A 23824-nucleotide genomic window follows, 5' to 3' on the forward strand; every position below is an offset into this window, starting at 1 on the left:
GGCCATTTTTTCAAAGTCAGTGTCTCAGGGACACCCTCCCTGACCACTCCATCAAAAAGACAAGCACCCTCCCCAACATCCTACCTCCCTTCCATGTTTTATTTTTTCTTCTCAGCAATTATTAATATCTAACATTCCACATAGATTATATATTTTGATTACTATGGCTCCTCCACTAAAATGTAAGCTCTATGAGGGCAGGGATTTGTGCCTGATTTGCTCACTATTCTACTTCCAATGCCTAATGAGTGACAGGCATATAGCAGGTGCTCAATAGATATTTCTTGAATAAATGAACAAATCTGCATAAAGATTGTCCTTAGATTGGTCTACCAGTTTGCCTTCTAGACAAGCTGTAAAGTTTGCTAACTCCACTTCACAGGACCTCTGCCTAGCCAAAAGTTCTTGATAGCCTCACCACTCACTCCTTCTTCCAGTTTTCTTCTTCTTTCATGCAGTCACTGTTTTAGGTCTTATTGAAAATGAACTTTCATTGTAAGCAACCTGAAATTGTTGGTGAAAGAAAGCGGGATATAAAGAAATCAATAAATAGAAGAAAGATCGTGGTTGGCATGGAAGGTTTTCTCTCTGTGCCTTTTTGCAATTTTTGAATCATTTTATAAAAGCTCACCAAGAGGTGGCTGATACGTAACTGATGTAGAAAACAGCTGATTTGTATATATGCTTACACATATAGAAAAGAGAATAAATTGCGTTGGTGCATTGAATGAGTTCTATTTCTGAGTGTAATTCAAGAAGGTGCTGATTAAAAGTGAAGCGTAAAAACCCTTTAACAGAGTTACAGTTGGGATAGTTAGGGAGTTTGGCTGGTTATTTTATAGAGCACGTCCCTTCCTATCAACTTCATGATACCCCCAAATTGGCTAGTGTTACTTTGTTAGCAATAGCCAAATTTATATTTCAAGAAAAAAGCTCTAAATAGTCTAGATCAACATTCACTTGGCATGGTGGGGGGAGCCTATATTCAGACCTTAAAAGCAAAGCATTCAAACAGATGAAAATAGTTAAAAGAAGTTTGAAAACAGAATGAATTAAGGCCAGCCTGGCCATACCAGATATCAGAATGTCTTATATGCCTACAATAAACAGCACAGTATTGGGACAAGAACATACAAGCAGATAAATTGAAAATAATATCTCAAGGGGAAAAAAACCCTACTATATATATAAAAGGTTAATATATGGAAAAAGAAGGTTAAATGGACAGGATTCCAGGCTTTCTGAACCTCAAAGCCATCCCCAACCCCAAACCATCTCAGTATTAATAAGATCTACATTGTTGATAAGTCAGTATGGTTTCCCCACCACAGCCAAAAACACCACATAATGAGAATGAACTATACTCAATAAATGGGGCACCCTAAAATTGACTACTGCCAGGGGGGTGGAGGGATGGGGGAGACAAGCCTATTTAAATCTTCTACACCATATATCAAAATAAATCCCAGATGGAGAGGGCTGGGCTCTACCTTCAAACTGGGGTGGCATGCCCCATCCAGGTGGGGAAGGATTGGTAAGAGAAGAGAAATGTCTGGGTTGGTTGCACAGCCAGACTGGGAGTGCACGGAGGGGTCTTGGCCTGCCCCAGGAGGTCTGGAGCTGCCAGTGTGCAGGGTAGGAGTGGGCGGTGCTTCCTCAGGGGAGGCAAGTGTGTCACTGTGGTTTCTACCCACCATTTGTAAAACTGCTTAGACAAAATGATTTGGAAAAAAATCCTTGCACAAACCATAATTATGCATTTATGATATTTTCTTAGCCCTCTGAGAAGAGAACCATCCCTTAAACAGCTAAATCTAAGGGTTTAAACGTGTTTTACCTTCCCATTTCCAAGTATAAATATGGAAGTAAATTAAGCTGCTGAGGTTAGTCAATAGTTCGTTTCTCTTCTCACCTTGAACATGTCTTCATCTGCAGAAATTCATCTTTCATATTCTTCTAGAGGAATTTGTGGTCCCACCTTTCCTAACTGATTGGTCTTCTCTAGCTATGACTAGGCTCTCTCTATACTGACATGATTTGTTCAGGCTGAAACTACTAACCCAAACTCTGACAATCCCACCAAGTGATCCCCAGCCACTTCCATTAGCCAGAGGTCTCCCTCGTGATCCTACCCTGGTGGACCCATCACCCATTAACACATGATTGTGATTCAAAGGCTGTATATTTCTTCTTGCTACAGATAACCATATTCTTAAAAATACTGTTCCATCTTTGGAAGCAGCCCTTTCATAAGACTCATTCAAATTTTCCTCACAGTTTTATATCCCCCTTAATTATGAACGATAGGCCATCTCACTATGGAACTAGGGCCCAATACAGCCAACTTCGTTAAATGCCCAAATGTCAAAGTGTTTCCATAACTAAACATTTATCCCAATGCAATCAGAGTGATTGAACATCCTATAAAGGCAATAAGTGGCATGTATTTGGAGTGACAAACAAGCTGTTAATTCAGTTTATTAGATTCTTGGTATCTACATAAAAATAACTCTTAACTTTGATATAAATTTAGTGGATGCCAGAATACTTAAAAATATATCAGTTACAGTATTCCATCATTTTACTGGTGCAATCAGTAGTGACCATGAAAGCAAAGCAAGGATGTGTTACATAACAAATAAGGCCTGGTATTTATAGTTTTGTGATTCATAAAAGATGGATTTGTGGTTATTCACATACAAATTATTCTCAGTGCAATGATGCGTGTTGGAATAATTATCATACTGAAGTCAGAAGACTTCTAGAGAAAATCTTGTTAATAAGCACCATCTACTGTGTCTCTGGGCAATGAATTAATCAATTTTAAGAGTTTCTTCCAAATTCCATAGCTTTTAATATAGTGAAATAAGCAATTTTCATAGCATCTATAAATAAGACAATAATTAATTGTTCTTTAAAAACTAGCCCAGAGGGCTTCCCTGGTGGCGCAGTGGTTGAGTCCGCCTGCCGATGCAGGGGACGCAGGTTTGCGCCCCGGTCCGGGAGGATCCCATGTGCCGCGGAGCGGCTGGGCCCGTGAGCCATGGCCGCTGGGCCTGCATGTCCGGAGCCTGTGCTCCGCAGCGGGAGAGGCCACAGCAGTGAGAGGCCCGTGTACCGAAAAAAAAAAAAAAAAAAAACTAACCCAGACTTCAAAATATCATTTGTGTAGTAAAAATATACTGAGAAAACTTATGCAAAAATTTGTATTAATTATAACCCTAGAACTAACATTTTAAACTCTAGTAAAATATATGATTTCAACGCTAAAAAGTCACCTTTCCACATAAAGCTCCACCTATTCTATTCCATTAATATCCAAGTTTTCTGTTCAATAGATGGATTAAAAAAACAAAAAAGCTTATCAAAATATAAATATAAAATAGCTCAGAAGAAAGGAGCAATAATAGAAGTTCATAGAAAAAAAAATTTAATTTTGTGCACCTGACAAGTTTTGGTAGTTTATGTGAACATGATTTATTTTATTTTGTTTCCCTAATAAAAAGGGGAAGGGTGGTATTAGAAAAAAGAAAACACATTGAGTGCTAAACAATAGTGATTATTATGATGGTAACAAAAAGTAGAGAGCAAAAACTAAGCTATTTTATATTGTGGCAAAAAACCAACAACATATAAAAAAACAAAAACAGATTCTCATTCATTTTTGAAAAATTCAAATGTGAATGTGACCACATCTGTGAAGTGCAGTCTTCACTGATCCTTCCAGGATGAAGCCATCAACCCTCTTCCTTCTCCAATAATGGCTTCCCACAATGCTATCTAACACACTGAAGTCTATCCATGTGTTCACTTCCTCTACTTACTGCTCGTCTGTGCTCCTGGAGCATCACTAGCATAGAGCCAGCCCCAGTGTCTGATGGGAGAAGGTCCTATCCCTTAGGCAGAGTGATATGATAAGAGTGTGAGAACCACTGTCTTGAAAGTGATGTGTCTGAAGGAACAAATTTAATAATTCCTTAAAAGGGAACCAGTTGAAAAGTTCCAGCTCCATAACTTGAACTAAAACCAGACTTCTGAATTTTTTATAACTCCTTAGAAGTAAATACACAATTTTTGTGTTATAAAAGGTCAACCAGAATTTAAACCATGGTAAGCTAAAATGTTTCTGACATCTTTGTTACAATAATTTCCCACTGACCTGTGTACTAGATCTGTGTAAAAATAAAATGTATAAATAAATGCTTAGAGCAACATTATTCCTAATAGCCAAAAGGTGAAAACAATACAAATGTGCATCAACTGATGAATGGGTAAACAAAATATGATATATCTAAACAATGAAATATTATTCAGCCATAAAAAGGAATAAAATACTGATGCCTGCTTCAACATGGAAGAATCTTGTAAACGTTAAGAAAAAGAGGCCAGAAATATATAAATGTGTCCGGAATAGGGAAATCCATACACAAAGAAAGTATACTAGTGACTGCTTAGGGTTGCGGGGTAGGGCAGGGAGAGCCATAGAGGGGTGATAGGTAAAGCATACAAGGCTTCTTTTTGAGGTGATGAAACATTCCAAAATTGGCTAGGGTAGTGGTTGCACAACTCTGTGAATATACTAAAAACCACTGAACTGTACACTTCAAATGAGCGAATTGTATGGTATGTGAATTATATCTCAATAAAGCTATTACTTTAAAGAAAAATATAGGATTTTCTATATTCTTTTGCTCTATATTCTATATGCCTATATTCTTCTCCCCCAGCTTCACTCAGATTTCGCCTCTCCCAGTCACCTTTCTATACTAGGCCCAAGTAATTCCAAAAGATGTACTTTCCTCCCACTCCACTTATTCCCCAAAATAAACTACATTCGATGGTGAGTATAACTGACAGGGTATTCTATTTCCCAAGCTCTGGCAAATGGTTCCTGGACACCAAAGGGAACAGAATAATTTGCAGCTAGCTTAAACACAGTTGTCTTTTTGTGTCATCCTCAGTTTTAGACAGCAAACTTTTAGTGAATGTACGTCATGTTATTTCATTTTTCTTTTGACATACTACTAGTAAACGTGCCAAAGGAACTTCCTGTTTGTTAGGCTTAGAGCAAGTTTCATAACCACAATAGCGGCAAATTCACTAGAAAGAATTCCATTGAGCATCAGGAAAGATATGAAAAAATAACCAGTGGTGTTAAATACCAAAGTCTGCTGGAGGAGAGGGAGGGAAGAGCATTATCACCCTTCCTCCCAAGACTCCATCAGTTGCCCCCTATTCAGCCACCCCAAATAACATACAAAATAAGAAATTATGGGCTTGCTATCCCAATGAAACTTCAAGCCTTGTCATCTTGACTGCTACACAAACAGATTTCCCCTTCTTTTCTTTGTTTTTTTAACATCTTTATTGGAGTATAATTGCTTTACAATGGTGTTAGTTTCTGCTTTATAACAAAATGAATCAGCTATACATATACATACATCCCCATATCTCCTCCCTCTTGCATCTCCCTCCCACCCTCCCTATCCCACCCCTCTAGGTGGTCACAAAGCACCGAGCTGATCTCCCTGTGCTATACGGCTGCTTCCCACTAGTTATGTATTTTACATTTGGTAGTATATATAAGTCCATGCCACTCTCTCACAGATTTCCCCTTCTGAGCCTATTCTATATAAAGATTTTGAGTGCCTACTAGAAAGGAGCAAACATTAGCATCAACTTTTCTTAAGAAAAAAAAACTCTAACTTTATTTTCTCTGCTTACATCTTAATAGGTTCATACTTACCTCTGATAATCTTATTCGAAGCTACAGTGAGTCTGTACAACCTTCTTATTACAGAAGTTGCAGAGGGGAGGAGACAGTGGCTCAGTAAAGAAGATCAAAAAAATAATCTCCCGAGAGTTAGAAAAAAAGAATATGTAACTTCTAATAATTGCTTGATCTCAAATTCAGTATGCTGGAAATCCTGAATGCTGGAAACAGGTGTGCTGAGAATCTGCACAAGGACGACAGCTTCCCGCCTGATTTAACAGACACAGGGAGCACCATCTGGATGAAAGGTGGCAGCCATCCAGCCATTCCAGCGGAGTCTGGGTACCAAACTCAGAATGATGAAAACATCCAGCTGGCAATCTGCGAAACAAAAGGCTCATCCACATAAAAACCTCCCCTATTCTTTACTTTTTCCTCAAGAATTTTACTGCAAGCCCCACCAGCTTTTGTTCTTAAGGAAGTGATTCTTTCTTCAGAAGAAGCCTCAATAGGAGAAGATATGAAATAGAAGAAAGACTGCACTAAGAATAAAGAAACCAAGATTACAGTTCCTTCCCTGCTGTGTGACTTTGGATACATTCTATAGTCTATATGGGCTATAACTTTTTTCTCTGTGAAATGAATGAGTTGGACTGAATGATCTTAAGTCTACAGAGTTAGAACAACATAAAGCACATCCTACACTGGGCCTTTATCTCAAAAATACACTAAATAAAACATAATTAGGTTCTGAAAACCTCAATGCCACTTCCCAAATTATGAATTTTCTAAAAACCTGCTAGGTTAGTTCCCACCTTCTCTTCGTGGCTGTTAGAAAAATGCCATGGTATGGCCCATCTGACGGTCAGTTCCATACCACTGATAGAGTGTAACAACATGTCCTTCTTCGACAGCAAAATGGAAATGACTTCTTTAAGCCGCAGTGGAAAAATCGGTTTTGTTATCTACAGAACGACTTAGCGAATGTCAATTCATTTTTCAACCCCAAATCAGTAATTATTTTTTGAAGACTTTTTCCAGTTCCCTAACCCCTCCCCAATAGTTGTGCTGTTTGCCTATTTTATTCAGGTGTCTAATCTTGCATTTGCCATATATTTATTTATTTGTCTCTCTGTTTCCCTTCTAGGTTGTCCAGTCCACGAAGGCACAAAGCATCTCATATATATTGTGTCTTCAGCTTCTATCATTCTATCTGTGTCAGAACCACAACTCTTTCAGCTGCGAATCTAAAAAGGAATATACATGTATCTCATGTATTTGAAAGGTCCAGAAATAGTCTAAACTTCAGGCAAAGCTGGATTCTGCTGTTCAATGGATAGTTAAGATCCAATCTCTCAGCTCACCTTTCCTCATGTTGGTTTTATAAACAGACAGACACCCCTTTCTGGTGATAAGATATCAGAATTTCCAGGCTATACCAGTTAACTCTCCCACTAATTCCACATATGTCTCTGACCCTTTTTGGGTCTGTATCCATCTCTGAACCAATCATGATGGCTCTAGAGATAAAATTCTCATTTGTCAAGTCAGTACAATTTGCCCACTCCTGGAGCAGGAGTATGTGTTGTAAGTTCAGCCTATAGACAGAGACTGTGGGAAGTGGACTCCACAAACCAAGTGCCATTTCCAAAAAAAGAGAAAGAGTAGGCAAGTAAGGCAAAAACACCAGATGTCTATTACAACTTGGTTGTTTGCTTAATTAAATGTAATCACATTTGTAATAAAGACTTTGTCCTCTCATATACTCTGATTATTCTACTCCCTAGTACACAAACAGATTCTAATAAATTATGTCATGATTAGCTAAGGATGGAGGAGTTGGAATGGGGGATGGGGTCCACAAGTACATTCAGGCAGAGGGAAAACAATTGCCTTTCTAGGTCACCCTGAAAGTTGAAACTAAAATTTTACTTTTAAAAGTGTGACCCACTCCTTACATCATAAGTGAGCTTGAAATGTATCAAAGGCCTAACTAAATAAGAGCTAAAACTATAAAACTCTCAGAGAAAAACAGGCATAAATTTATATGACCTTGAATTAGACAATGGTTTCTTAGGTATAACACCAAAACCACAAGCAACAAAAAAATAGGTAAATTGGACTTGACTAAAATTTGAAATTTTTGCTATTCAAAGGACACCATCAAGAAAGTGAAAAGAGGGCTTCCCTGGTGGCGCAGTGGTTGCGAGTCCGCCTGCCGATGCAGGGGACACGGGTTCATGCCCCGGTTTGGGAAGATCCCACATGCCACGGAGCGGCTGGGTCCGTGCGCCATGGCCGCTGAGCCTGCGCATCCAGAGCCTGTGCTCCGCAACGGGAGAGGCCACAGCAGTGAGAAGCCCGCGTACCACAAAAAAAAAAAAAAAAAAAAAAAAGAAAGTGAAAAGACAACTCGAAGAATGGGATTAAATACTTGCAACTAATACATCTGATAAGGGACTAGTATTCAGAATATATAAAGAACCCTTGCAATTCAATAATAAAAAGACAGGGCCTCCCTGGTGGCGCAGTGGTTGAGAGTCCGCCTGCCGATGCAGGGGATACGGGTTCGTGCCCCGATCTGGGAGGATCCCATATGCCGTGGAGCGGCTGGGCCCGTGAGCCATGGCCGCTGGGCCTGCGCATCCGGAGCCTGTGCTCCGCAACGGGAGAGGCCACGACAGTGAGAGGCCCGCGTACTGCAAAAAGAAAAAAAAAAAAAAAAAAAAAGACAAACAACCCACTTAAAAGCTAGGGAAGGATTTTTTATTTATTTTTTTTTTTTTGCGGTATGCGGGCCTCTCACTGTTGTGGCCTCCCCCGTCGCGGAGCACAGGCTCCGGACGCGCAGGCTCAGTGGCCATGGCTCACGGGCCCAGCCGCTCCGCGGCATATGGGATCCTCCCAGACCGGGGCACGAACCCGTATCCCCTGCATCGGCAGGCGGACTCTCAACCACTTGCGCCACCAGGGAGGCCCATAGGGGAAGGATTTGAATAGATATTTTTCCAAAGAAGAAATACAAATGGCCAATACCCAAATGAAAAGCTGCTTAATATTTGTCATTAGGGAAATATATAAAATCAAAACCACAATGAGATACCACTTTGCACCCACTAAGATGGCTAAAATCTAACAGACAGACAATAAATAACAGGTATTGGTGAGGATGTGGAGAAATTGGAACCCTCATAAGTTGCTGATGGTAATGTAAAATGTTGCCATCACTTTGAAAACAGTTTGGCAGTTCCTCAAAAAGTTATATATAGAGTTACCATATGACCCAGCAATTCCACCCTTAGGGATATACACAGAAGAAATGTAAACATATGTCAAACAAAAACTTGTACATGAATGTTCATAACGGCATGTCTCGTAATAATCAAAACACAGAAACATCCTAAGTGTCCACCAATTGGTGAATAGATAAACAAACTGTGACATATCCATACCATGGGACATTACTCAGCCACAGAAAAGAATAAAGTACCAATACATGCTACAATGTGAAGAAACTTTGAAAACATTACGCTAAATGAAAGAAGCCTGTCATAAAAGACTACATAATGCCCAGAATAGGCAAAATCTAGAGACAGGAATTAGATTAGTTGGGGGAGGAGAAAATGGGGAGTGACTGCTAATGAGTATGGGTTTCTTTGGGGGTGATAAAAAGGTGCTGGAATTAGGGGTGATGGTTGCATAGGTTTTTGAATATCCTACAAACCACTGAATTGGCCATTAAAAGACTGAATTTTATGTTATGTGCATTATATCTCAATATTTTTCAAAGTTTGAATATGGACTGGGTAATAGACATTACCAAGAAATTATTATAATTTTGATAAGTGCAACAATATTACTGCAGTAATGTAAGGTAATGTCCCCTTTTGTGAAGACGCACACTGAAACAGTGTAAGAGTGAAATGATATGATGTCTTGGATATGCTTTAGAACAGTTCAGCAAAAAAGGAGGGTAGACAATAAAGAAAAAAATGAAGCAAAATTTTAATAACTGTTGAATCTGGGTAATAAATATACGAGAGTTTAACATACCCTCCTCTCAACTTTTGTGTGTGTGTGAAATTTTTCAAATAAAAAATTATTAGATGAGATTGTGATACAAATTTGCATTTCTTGAGGTTGGACTATGTGACAATTAGGCAAGCCATGACTTTAAAGGACCTGCACTAATAATGGTGTAAATATTGAAACACTGAAACCAAGTTGGGAATTCCATTCAAAGAAATGGACAATACTTCCATTACTTTGAAGACATTCTTTCCTAAGATATTTCCTCTTATTAAGCAAAACCATGTTGTAAGGCAAGATTTTCCCCAAACTACCTTCCCAGATCAGACTTTCCTCAAGACTTTAACAGATGTTCTCAAACAAAAGTGTTCCATTGTCAAATAAGTTTGAGAAACATTGAATCAAACAAAGCTAATGCATTTGCTACATTCTGAGTTGTTAATATGCTCACATGCACTGTGAGTTATCCCAAAGGAGCTATAATACGCCTCATTTGTGAAACTCCTGTAAATCCATTTATTTATACAGCACATCTATTAAGCTTATGAAATACTTATGTTGCAACCCTGGCAGAGAGACAGAATCACTTCTAGTGCCTGATATAAATACAATTTTCTCTGTTTTTTTAAGATCCACTTGAACCAGAGTTTATGAAATGCTGGTTTACAGATAAGAAAGTTTTTGCTTAAGAAAAGGTATTTGAGCTGAGTCTGGAAATCAGAGAAGCTAATCAGGCAACGTTATATTGAAGACAAAGGGAATAACAAGTATAGGGATGCAAAAGCAAGAAGCATTTGGGAACTGAGAGTAGCCCCTTGTTACTGGGAAACAGGAATATACAAGGGCAGGAGGGCTGGCAGAAGATGAGGTTGAAGGGGCAGGCAGGGGCCAGGCTGGGAGGGACTTTGCTAGGCTACTGAGTTTAACGTGTGAGCAGTGGAAAGCCACTGAATGACTAAACAGAGGAGTGATATGGTAAAACATGCAATTCCTTTCAGTGTCCCCAAATGCAGATGCACTCCCGCCGAATCATGATGATTTGCTCTGGATAAGTCACGTATCTATGTTAAAACTGATTTGCCAAATGAAGTAATTCCCCAGTCCACATTGACAATTATTCAAACTTCAGCCTAGGCACGATTCACTTATACAATACTACTACTGTTCCAACTCATCCTACTATTGGCTGCAAATGCAAAAATTTTTTAATGTGTGATTCTCCTGTATTGCACACATGGAAAATAGGTCTCCAAAAATCTCCCTTTTTTTCCTCTGATGCTTGTATTTCTAGAAAGAAGAGAAAGCTTCAAGGATATGCTGCAACTTGAAAGAATTTCCCCTCATTACTTAAAAGCTACTCTGCAGTCATTTCCCGAGTTGCACTTTCAATTATTGACCCAGACTGCAGCTGAGGTTAAAAACTGTCCCCTTACTGCGTGACTGGGAATTGTTTTTTAACTGGTTTGTTTGCCATCCTTTGTGCTCTTAAAAATAATCATCATCATCACCACCATCATCAATTAAAAGTATTTAAAGATCTAGTGATTTAACATAAAGTCTGGATTTCGAGAGTTCCCTGATATTTTGATAGACCTGACAACACTGAGCTTGGATTTTTGCAGGATGCAATCAGCTAGAGATGAACATAACAGCAACCCTTTAAATAAGCCTTCCAAATACACCAAGCACCCACCCACCCTGCACTTGGCACATTCACATTCATGCAGTATGGATTGTGCTGCCTAGTTTCATTTTTATTACATAGGTTTATACTGACCTACATTTCATGCAAAAAAAATTTAAGCAGTTTATCAAATTAAATACATAACATAGGATCATTAACAATAAAAACAATACCCACCAATTAAATGGAACAAGCAAATAGATTTTCCAGGCATCTGGTGAATGTAATTAGGTAAAATGCAGTAAGTAATTACTGCAGTTGAATCCTGACTTTGCCTGAGTAAAATATTTTTTTAACATCTTTATTGGAATATAATTGCTTTACAATGGTGTGTTAGTTTCTGCTTTATAACAAAGTGAATCAGCTATACATATATATATCCCCATATCTCCTCCCTCTTACATCTCCCTCCCTCTCACCCTCCCTATCCCACCCCTCTAGGTGGTCACAAAGCACCAAGCTGATCTCCCTGTGCTCTGTGGCTGCTTCCCACTAGCTATCTGTTTTACGTTTTGTAGTGTATATATGTCCATGCCACTCTCTCCCTCTGTCCTAGCTTACCCTTCCCCCTCCCCATGCCCTCAAGTCCATTCTCTACATCTGCGTCTTTATTCCTGTCCTGTCCCTAGGTTCTTCAGAACCTTTTTTTTTTAAGATTCCATAAATATGTGTTAGCATACAGTATTTGTTTTTCTCTTTCTGACTTCCTTCACTCTGTATGACAGTCTCTAGGTCCATCCACCTCACTACAAATAACTCGATTTCATGTCTTTTTATGGCTGAGTAATATTCCATTGTATGTATGTGCCACGTCTTCTTTATCCATTCATCTGTCGACGGACACTTAGGTTGCTTCCATGTCCTGGCTATTGTAAATAGTGCTGCAATGAACATTGTGGTACATTTCTGTTTTTGAATTATAGTTTTCTCAGGGTATATTCCCAGTAGTGGGATTGCTGGGTCATATGGTAGTTCTATTTTTAGTTTTTTAAGGAACCTCCATACTGTTCTCCATAGTGGCTGTATCAATTTACATTCCCACCAGCAGTGCCAGAGGATTTCCTTTTCTCCACACCCTCTCTAGCATTTACTGTTTGTAGAAGTTTGGATGATGGCCATTCTGACTGGTGTGAGGTGATACCTCACTGTAGTTTTGATTTGCATTTCTCTAATGATTAGTGATGTTGAGCATTCTTTCATGTGTTTGTTGGCAATCTGTATATCTTCTTTGGAGAAATGTCTATTTAGCTCTTCTGCCCATTTTTGGATGGGGTTGTTTGTTGTTTTGATATTGAGCTGCTTGTAAATTTTGGAGATTAATCCTTTGTCAGTGGCTTCATTTGCAAATATTTTCTCCCATTCTGAGGGTTGTCTTTTCGTCTTGTTTATGGTTTCCTTTGCTGTGCAAAAGCTTTTAAATTTCATATGGTCCCATTTGTTTATTTTTGTTTTTATTTCCATTTCTCTAGGAAGTGGGTCAAAAAGGATCTTGCTGTGATTTATGTCATAGAGTGTTCTGCCTATGTTTTCCTCTAAGAGTTTTAGAGTGTCTGGTCTTACATTTAGATCTCGAATCCATTTTGAGTTTATTTTTGTATATGGTGTTAGGGAGTGTTCTAATTTCATTGTTTCACATGTAGCTGTCCAGTTTTCCCAGCACCACTTATTGAAGAGGCTGTCTTTTCTCCACTGTATATTCTTGACTCTTTTATCAAAGATAAGGTGACCATATGTGAGTGGGTTTATCTCTGGGCTTTCTATCCTATTCCATTGATCTATATTTCTGTTTTTGTGCCAGTACCATACTGTCTTGATTACTGTAGCTTTGTAGTATAGTCTGAAGACAGGGAGCCTGATTCCTCCAGCTCCATTTTTCTTTCTCAAGATTGCTTTGGCTATTCAAGGTCTTTTGCATTTCCATATAAATTGTGAAATTTTTTGTTCTAGTTCTCTGAAAAATGCCATTGGTAGTTTGACAGGGATTGCATTGAATGTGTAGATTGCTTTGGGTAGTATAGTCATTTTCACAATGTTGATTCTTCCAATCCAAGAATATGGTATATCTCTCCACCTGTTTGGATCATCTTTAATTTCTTTCATCAGTATCTTACAGTTTTCTGCATACAGGTCTTTTGTCCCCTTAGGTAGGTTTATTCCTAGGTATTTTATTCTTTTTGTTGCAATGGTAAATGGGAGTGTTTCCTTAATTTCACTTTCAGATTTTTCATCATTAGTGTATACGAATGCAAGAGATTTCTGTGCGTTAATTTTGTATCCTGCTACTTCACTAAATTCATTGATTAGCTCTAGTAGTTTTCTGATAGCATCTTTAGGATTCTCTATGTATAGTATCATGTCATCTGCAAACAGTGACAGCTTTACTTCTTTTCTGATTTGGATTCCTTTTATTTCTTTTTCTTCTCTGAGTGCTGTGGCTAAAACTTCCAAAATTGTGTTGAATAATCGTGGTTAGAGTGGACAACCTTGTCTTGTTCCTGATCTTAGTGCCTAAGTAAAATATGATTTCAGATTCTTTTTCCTCAAGTAAAAGATTTTAGGATTCCAAGATAGGGCTGAGCTGATCATCAACTGAGATTTACCATAATTTCCCCCCAAGACTAGAGTTCCTTCAACTAGCTTTAATCTTCAGATCCTTACAATTTCTCTCAAGCACAGAGCAGACTTCATATTTCTTTCATCTTGCCATGGGTTACCAATCTGAACCATGTAGGTAATGTCTAATAAAAGATAAAGGCCATAAATCATTTATGATTGGTAAACTTTATCACATGTGTTAAGTTCTGTTGGCTCTTCCTTTAGCTAACTCAGTCTTAATAGTCAATCCTCCTAACTGCTTTCAAAAAAGTGAAAGAAAACATTTTACACTGGATGTGTATATAGCTTTCATAATATCATCAAGCTGTGAAGCAACAGGGGAACTTGGAGAAATTATTTGCTCATGCTTTTTTGCCTTCAGGAGGGTGACTGTGATAATTCAGCATTATAATTATCAGATAAATCTAGCACAGAGTAAAGGCATCCAAAATTTCATCTAAATGTGGAGTTGGGGATTTCCCTGGTGGTGCAGTGGTTGACAATCTGCCTGGCAATGCAGGGGACACGGGTTCGAGCCCTGGTGTGGGAAGATCCCATATGCCATGGAGCAACTAAGCCCGTGCACCACAACTATTGAGCCTGCACTCTAGAGCCCACAAGCCACAACTACTGCAGCCCGCACGCCTACAGCCCAAGCTCTGCAACAAGAGAAGCCACTGCAATGAGAAGCCTGTGCACCACAACGAAGAGTAACCCCCGTTCGCCACAACTAGAGAAAGCCCATACGCAGCAACGAAGACCCAACAATGAAGACCTAATGAAGCCAAAAATAAATAAGTAAATAAATAAATTTATTAAATGTGGGGTTGTCCATTTTCTGATGGAAACAGAAGAGTCACCTGGTCTCTCCCTGTGGTCTTGTGTTTTATAGAAAGATGCTTTTTCCTTTCCCTTGATTTGCTTCACAGTGAAGCTCAAACACTCTGCTCCAAGGGGTTAAATTTGTTGTAGATGTCAGATAGCCACAGGATAGTGTCTAAAACCCTTCGGGTTCTGTGCCACATAAAGTTTAGAGATAATTTATTACAGTCCTTGCAAAAGTAGACAATCACGGAGGGAAAATGTATTCGTCTTGACCTATTTTCACAGTTCATCACATCTTGAACGCTTTTTAAAAGTATTCATTAGTTTCAGTAGTAGTACAATTTAGCAACTTCTGCTGACTTTAACCCTTCCTTACCCATTATTTCATTTGAAAGCTATTTTTTTTCCTACTTTCCGCTAGACTGTAAACTCCTCAAGGGCTAAAACCAAGTTTGTGTCATTCATTATTATATTCCCAGAATCCAGCATAGCACCTGCCATAGAATGCATAATAAATACTGAATGAATGAATGTTCCTTAAATACTATTAACAATATAATTTTAAGCAACATTCAGAGAAAAAGATGTATTTAGAAAGTTTTTAAGCAAAATATGAGAAATAAAATGTAAAAATTTATTACAAAAAAAATTTAGAAAATACTATATTTAAAAGCACTCCAGATTGAGAATGTAAATACTTTCTCCATTGGCTCCAGACTCTGTAACTGTAAAAACCCAATAGTCTTTAGAAAGCAATTTCTATTCTGCAGAGAAAAGCTTCTATAAAGTGCAAGCATTACCAAGGAGCTCCTGAACCATGAAAATGACAGAAATTTGGTTTTGTTTTATTAAAGGTGACTAAAGGTTGCAATGAATTTTTAGAGGGACTTTCTGAATAGAAGACTATGGCCAAAAATCTTACACAGAAATTTTGCTATTAACAAGTCAGTGACTGAGAATATCTCTAGTTTCTTACACTAGAACAACAGAGACAAAGAAACAACATCTTCTCAGAGATCAGAAGCAGAAAGCACTAACACAGAGGTACTGAGATTAAAAATAGTGACTGAGAAAAAGAAAGCTGAAGAGGGCAGGTTCTCAATATGCTGGCAGAAGAAGACCCACTCCCTGCTTACTTTTTTTTTTTTTTTTTTTTTTGTGGTATGCGGGCCTCTCACTGTTGTGGCCTCTCCCGTTGCGGAGCACAGGCTCCGGACGCGCAGGCTCCGGACGCGCAGGCTCAGCGGCCATGGCTCACGGGCCCAGCCGCTCCGCGGCATATGGGATCCTCCCAGACCGGGGCACGAACCCGTATCCCCTGCATCGGCGGGCGGACTCTCAACCACTGCGCCACCAGGGAGGCCTCCCTGCTTACTTTGATGAACTTTTCCATCAACATCAACAGTTCCTTCCTGAGAAACTATTACACACTCAGTATCAAGGTGAGTGTGATCCAAAATAAGGACAAATCTTTTTTTTTTTTTGGCTGTGTTGGGTCTTCATTGCAGTGAGTGGGCTTCTCATTATGGTGGCTTCTCTTGTTGCGGAGCTCAGGCTCTAGGCTTGCGGGCTTCAGTAGTTGTGGCATGCAGGCTCAGTAGTTGTGGCACACAACTTAGAGCTTAGTTGCTCTGCAGCATGTGGGATCTTCCCGGACCAGGGATCGAACCCATGTCCCCTGCACTGGCAAACAGATCCTCAACCACTGCGCCACCAGGGAAGTCCCCAAAATAAGTACAAATCTTAATGCTCTTTCTCAGAGAGAGAAAGTGGATACATGACAAACTTTTTAAATAATTCAAGACAATATACATGAAGTGAAAGGAAGCGAGGCAGGTGTGTTATAGCTTATATGAAGAGAGATTTATGAAAGTTGGAGAGTAATGGGGGAAGGGGGACATCATAGAAGAAACAGAACTCCACCTGAGTGTATGGGTGTGTGTGTATAGACATTCCACTCAATGCAAAGGGAACAAAAAGCACCTGCCACCTGTGTGCTAAGGCTGGTTTCACATCCATTTCCTCTAACCTTCACAACCTCGTAAGCATATATCCCCTTAGCAGATGAACAAACTGAACAGGTGGCGTGAGATGAATCAGTTTGCATGGCTAGAAAGTCAAGGAGCCCAGACTGAAATCTACAGTTATCTGGTGCCAAGGTCTCTCCCCTCTTCAACCTCCTAATACAAAAAAAGTCTCAAATGACTGTTTAAGCTTCTCTACAGATACTTCCTCTCTTACACATGGGTTTTAAAAAATTAAAAAGAGGGCTTCCCTGGTGGCGCAGTGGTTGAGAGTCCGCCTGCCGATGCAGGGGACACGGATTCGTGCCCTGGTCCGGGAAGATCCCACATGCCGCGGAACGGCGAGGCCCGTGAGCCATGGCTGCTGAGCTTGCGCGTCCGGAGCCTGTGCTCCGCAACGGGAGAGGCCACAGGAGTGAGAGGCCCGCATACCGCAAAAAAAAATTAAAAATTAAAAGGAAACTTTCAACACATAATCCTATCAGCTCATGATTGCATAGCACCTACTCTATGCCAAACGTTGTAGTAAGTACTTGACAAGTATTCATGCACAGCATCCTTGCATCTGTATGAGGACGGAAATATGATTTTTCAGATTAGAAAACTGAAGCACAAAGAGCTTAACTAACCACCCGAGGTCACTCTTCTATTAAGTGACAGGGCCTTTTATAAGCATACTCCACACCATTCCCATAAAATGTTCAAATGAGAATCACCTCAATTGCACAGAGGGGTTCCATAAATAACCCCTGGCAGGTCTCTGGCTTCTCCAAGGGCACCTAACCCAGGAGAGAAATGAGCAGGACTTGCGTTTCCCTGGCACAGCATGGCCTGAGTGCTGGTTGAGATTCTACCACCCATCAGTTCTGTCACTTTTGCACAGTTATTTAGCTTCTCAAGGTCTCAGCTTTGACACCTGTAAAATGAGGAGCTTGTGATAAATGATACCAGAACTTCTTCCAGTTCTAAACTTGTCTGTGGTTTAAATCAACCAGACTTTGCTTTATACCAACACTCCTAACTACCAAACATGTGAAAAAGAAAAAAGAAGGAAGGAAGGAAGGAAGGGAGGGAGGGAGGGAGGGAGGAATCAGGGCATAAACGGTGATCTAATTAGTGGATGAGTAAAGACAAATTCACAATAACCTATACGAACAAAATGTATCATCCTGGTTCCAATCACCCCAAAGTTAATAGAGTTATTTTTCTAACCTCTCTAAGTTAGAATCACAAACTTAAAGTATTCCTCAAAGTACCTAGAAAACTGGTTAAAATAAAGAGAACACAAACTTTTTGTCCCGAGTGAAGTGACCTCATGGAGATTAGTGCCAACATTTCTTACTCCTTTGTGGAAATACAATTTTGTTTTTCTTTCCTGGAAGTGTTCTAAGACTCTTACCAGACACAGCTCTAGCAGATAGCATATTTAATCCTTGTGCAATGCAGGAGAGTGCTTTGCAGACTCCTAGGGCAGCTGTTGCAGCTGCTCAAGACCCCGCCTGGAGCAGCTGGAGGCAGGGCTGGCCTTGTTGTATGAGAAATAGCAGCCTCTTACACAACCATCAATACATTTATAACCTCACAGACCTTCGAGAAGAATCGATCCCAGCAACAACGGCTGTAGGAACACAAATCAGGCTTACAAGTGAAGAATGCTTAGTGAAGTCCTAGCACATAAGGGTTAGAATTCCTTTAAACCAGTCACCAGATGACTTACAGTGATAAGACATGTCATAATAACCTGGGTGATAACAGTGAGAGTTTGGGTTAATGCCAAACCAGACGTGGAAGGCACGTGGGTTATCTGAGTATTTGGAGTTCAAGACCTTGTCCAGTTAAAGGTCCAATTTCATCCATAAGACCAGGACACATTCCAAAGAACTTGTAACAACAGGTTCTAAGAACAAAACTAAGAGTCAAATTCAGCACTAGGTCCGCCTTTAGCAGCTGTGCAGCCTATGGTCTGCACAATTTCAGAGGGTGCACTTTACATAAACTATCTAATAAATATTGTCCCCTGGAGTTGTGTACTGCAGTGGCCCCGTTCAGCACACTTCTAAAATAGCAACAAAGCCAGAAAAAGAGCAGCAGCAGCCACGAGCACCTTTGGCCAACAGAAATTTTGCAAAATACATCAGTTCTTAATTTCACCTTAAGAAGACCTCAATAGGCAAATCCTGGCCTCTCGAGTTTTCACAGGATTCCTGTAGCAGACACAGAATTCAATTTACCTGTGTCTCAACATTCTATCATGTAAGGTTTCAGAATCCTTGGAAAATGACTCAATGACCAATGTATGTTCCGTCTCTAGGTGCCAAGTAGTATGGCTGAGGGCACCTCAGGCAGTGGCTTCACTCCATGGTTTTGCCAGTTTCCACTTCCTTAGACTCAGGAGCCACTGTTTTGCAGCTGGGCTGTAAAACAACATTCAAGAAACATGAGCATTGCCTCCTAATTGGTACATTCACCAGAGACATAAGGGTAAAAGTTAGTGTGCATTTCCCCAGTGGGCCAAATAGTCCAATTTCAGTAAATCAATCCAGCTAGGAGAAGGTCATCAGAACTTATGGAAAAGTCTAAACCACAGAACATGTTATAAGAAAAGTTATTACTTTTACATTGTCTGAAGGATTCAAACTAGGTTTTTGAAAGTCCACTGAATTAATTATAATTGTTAAACTGCAAACTAGAAAGAAAATATGCACCTGTCTGTATTGTATTGAAGATATATATATATTATATATCAATATGTGTTACGTCACCTGCTAGTCTGAAAGATCTCTGACTCCAGACATTCTCTTATATCTCCCCACTGCATTTAGCACAGTGCTAGGAACACATTAATAATAGTCAATACTTAATGAGTGTTTATCAGGCATGAAACACAGATCTAAGCATTTTACATTCAATCCTCACAGAAATGCTACGAGGTAGGCAAAACTGTTGTTCCCACCTTACAGAACAAGAAACTGAGCCTCAGAGAGGTTAAGTAATTTGCCCAAGCCACAGAGCTAGTCAATAGTAGAGCCATATTTGAATCCAGGGAGTCTGATGCTAGAATCTATGCTCTTAGTCATCACACTATTCTTTCTCAACATTCTACATACTCAATAAATGTTGCTGGAATGCTTATGTACGGGTCCTTCATTACAGAAGTACTTTAAACCATTATCTTCTCCTAAATAGGTTAAACATTCACTTTATGTCATTGATGCTATTAATTTCTTGGAAAATCCTATCTAAAGTTCAATCCTTACCCAATATTTCACAAAAACTTCCTAATTAGTGGAGTGCAAACTAATGAGGTTGTGCTTTTACTGTAAAGAGTCAATTCAGTGTTCCTTCTGGTAAAAAAAAAAAAAAAAAAAAATGTACCATTCTGGTGAGTGATGTTGATAATGAGGGAGGCTATGTGTGGATGGGGGGAGGGGGAGTGGTTTGTGGGAAATCTCTGTAGCTTCCTCTCAATTTTATTGTAAATCTAAAGCTACTCTAAAAAAAAAAAAATGTTTGGGGGAAAAAGAGTCAATCCAAAAGACTTACAAACACACACTGTCCCCAGCTCCAGGATTCTATCCCCTCCAAGGACCCCAGACTGCTGAGCTCTTTCTGAACTACTGAAACTTTCCCACAGCCCTCTGTAACATTCGTGGAGCCTTTTCTTCATTTCTGCTTTATATCATTATTTGCATAAGCTCCTTGAAGACAAGAACAACATATACAGGGACTTCCCTGGCGGTCCAGTGGTTAAAGACTCCGAGCTTCCACTGCAGGTGGCACAGGTCCGATCCCTGGTCGGGGAACTAAAATCCCACATGCCACAAGGTGCAGCCAAAAAAAAAAGAACGACAACAACATATACACTTTTATGGTCTCCTTAACACCTAGCATACCAAAATATATAGTAGAAAATATTTGGATGAAACAGGGGAAATCGAAGCAATATCACAAGTGTGAAGATTCTTATCACAGGACTTTTTTTTTAACCAACTGTACTGTAATGCAGGGCAATATTCTTGCAGGCCAGAGTACTTCATAACCTTATTTTAATAAGATTATTTCTGGCAACATTCACAGAGTTAAACTACGTGTATTTTTAAGAGTAGTTTCAGACTTCTGTCATCTCAGCAAGAAATGTCTATTTACTGAACCAAAAAAAAGCTATGTTGCGTTACAATTCTGCTGTTTCTTGCAGACAGATCGGCAGGGAGGCATGCAGTCCAACCCTTTAGGGTCTGAACATAATAATGCCTAGAAAATGCCATAAACTAACAGAGATTATCCCCAGCTATCGTTAATACTCAGAAGTGCAGAATCTTATTTCAACTGGTGTTCTACCAACAATCTGTAGACTCCAGTTGTCCATATTACATTAGGACCACACTTATATAAATGCCAACATATATATATATATATATATATGCACACGTATATATTTTCAAATGTTAAAAAAGACATAAGAAGGAAGACTGTCATGCATTTTTAAAAATCTCAAATGTATGTGCAGAAATCTGAAAATAAGTATTAATTATTTTTATAAATATTTTACCTGGCACTAAAGGAGAATATGAGATACACTATTATTGTTGTCTTGAATCTAAGTCCACTGTAACCCTAATTCACTAGTGGATAGAAACCACAAGAAACAATAAAGAATCAAACACATTTATCAAAAAGGAACCACCCCTACCTCAGAAATGCTAAACACAGTTACCACATGACCCAGCAATTCCACTCTTAGGTATACACCCAAGCAAAATGAAACCATATGTCCCCACAAAAACTTGTACATGAACACTTAGAGCAGCATTATTCATAACTAAAAAGTGGTAACAACGAAATCTCTACCAACTGATGAATGAATAAACAAAAGACATCATATCCATATAATGGAATATTATTCGACCATAAAAAGGAACTAAGTACTGGTACTGACATACTTCAATAGGATGAACCTTGAAAACATGTTAAATGAAAGAAGCCAGTCACAAAGACCATATAGTGTATGATTCCATTTATGAGAACTCTCTAGAATAGGGATATCTATAGAGATAGAAAGTAGATCCCTGGTTGCGAGGGGCTGGAGGGAGGGGAAGATGGGCAGTTTCTGCTAATAGGTACAGGGTTTCATTTTAGGGTGATGAAAATATTACAAAACTTCAATCCAATCATAAGAAAACAGCATACAAACCCAAATCGAGAGACTTCTACAAAATAACTGATGCTACAGTTTGAACCAAAATTAGATCCTGTGACAAAAGAGAGCATGCTTCGTGCACTAGCTGTATGACTTCTGCCGCAATACTTATGCTCCCTGGGCCTTGCTTTCCTGACAGTAAAACAGGAGCTCACAGGGTTGTTATAAGTTGTGAAAAGTAAATACCAGTGACATCTCCAGCACAAAGTAAACAGATGCTCAATAAATTTTTATTTTTGTTGTTGTTGTTAAGTATGCCAGGACGTTAAGATAACTTAAAGACGAGCCTTTAGCAACCAAATGACTCACTTGAGCTGTGCTGTCCAATACAGTAGCCACTAGCCACATGTGGTTATTTAAATCTAAATTAATTAAAATAAAAAATTCAATTCCTCAGTTCCAGGAGCCACTTTTCACGTGCTTAATAGTCACAGAAGTCTAGTAAGTACAGTAACAGCACAGATCCATAAAAATAACAGAAGATGAATTTCTGTAGATCTAGAACGTGATTATCATCACTGCACTAGAGACCTGAAGACACTCCAACGAACACATATGTTAAACTTAAAAATAAATAAATAAACAAACAAACAAACTTTACATCCAGCTTTAAACTTTCACATTTAGTCTAAAACACTGTAAGCATCAACTACAAAAAGTTCTCTCAAGACAATTATAAGATGGAGGGAAAATTAAGTTAAGGGATGTTCACAGAAAATATTTGCAAAATATATTTCAAACTAGAAGAAATAATGATAAATCAAACTGCAACCAAAGTCCTTATCACAGTTGAATGGTCTGGGCTGTTAAATAAGCACTTTCCAAGTGTGAAAGTACGACAGTCTACTATTATTACAAAATGAAAAGGAGAAGGAATAAAGTAAATGAGCAACAGCGATCTCTGAAATCAACTAAATGTTTGTGACACCAATTTCTCATACATAAATTACATTTTTTAGAAAATATTTTAAATACCTATTTCTCTGCAACTATTTCCAATTCATTCTATCAGTTGATGTCAACATAAGGAGGCTTAAATCTCCAAGAGATGCTGTGTCATATTTTTAAATACAACAGTATTTTAAAATGCTTTAAAAATATGGGCTCATCCACCTTTATAATATCCCCAGGCAGCAGAGAGGCTTGGTACTCTTGACAACACAAAAAAGTTGAAGTGATTTCCCTGACATTATACCATTCAGACTTTGGTGATTCAAGATGGGAATTTATATGCTCTGGCTCAGCACCCACATACCCTGAACCAGAAGCTTTAAACAGACCACTAGAAACTCTAAGGGCATGAGTCAAAATCTCTGAAGAAAGACTAGTAAAGTCCCAGTCATTTTCTATGAAACAAAAAATAGATACTATTTACAGACATAAAAATCTCGTTTATGATTTTTATTAATAATTGAAAGAAATTACAAAGTCATTCCTCAATGTTTCTCACTTCTATTATCACACCAGATGCTTTGAACTACATGGAGAGTCTGCAGACTGGAATGGTTCCCCTAAACAGGCAAAACCAGATCAAGACGCTTAGTCTACTAGTGCTCTTCAGAAACAGGAAGGAAAAACACCTGTCCACTTTAGATTAAGGAAGATTCTGGGCACTGTGTATGATGCCTTTACATTCAGATACCAAAATGATAATGAGTCCAAATTTTTGATGAAATATTCAATAATAATTAAAATCTCTCCCACTGCAACTCAAATGCTCTCACATTCAAAATATATTACCCCTATGAAGGAACTAA

At 38.9% G+C, this 23824-nt stretch overlaps 1 protein-coding gene across 4 annotated transcripts in view; it reads right to left on the reverse strand.

Moving 5' to 3' along the window:
* CDK14 (cyclin dependent kinase 14) overlaps nucleotides 1–23824 on the reverse strand; it is a 614965-nt gene that overhangs the window by 539084 nt on the left and 52057 nt on the right. Inside the window, exon 1 of one of the 4 annotated variants that reach the window (XM_060108930.1) lies at nucleotides 19102–19250. The exons of the other annotated variants lie outside the window; for them this stretch is intronic. The gene's annotated coding sequence lies outside the window, so the exon portion shown is untranslated. Of the gene's footprint in view, nucleotides 1–19101; nucleotides 19251–23824 lie in introns of those variants that run through there. 4 annotated transcript variants of the gene reach the window in all.

This window comes from Mesoplodon densirostris, chromosome 9 (assembly GCF_025265405.1).
Source record: "Mesoplodon densirostris isolate mMesDen1 chromosome 9, mMesDen1 primary haplotype, whole genome shotgun sequence".
In the NCBI taxonomy this organism is placed as follows: domain Eukaryota; kingdom Metazoa; phylum Chordata; class Mammalia; order Artiodactyla; family Ziphiidae; genus Mesoplodon; species Mesoplodon densirostris.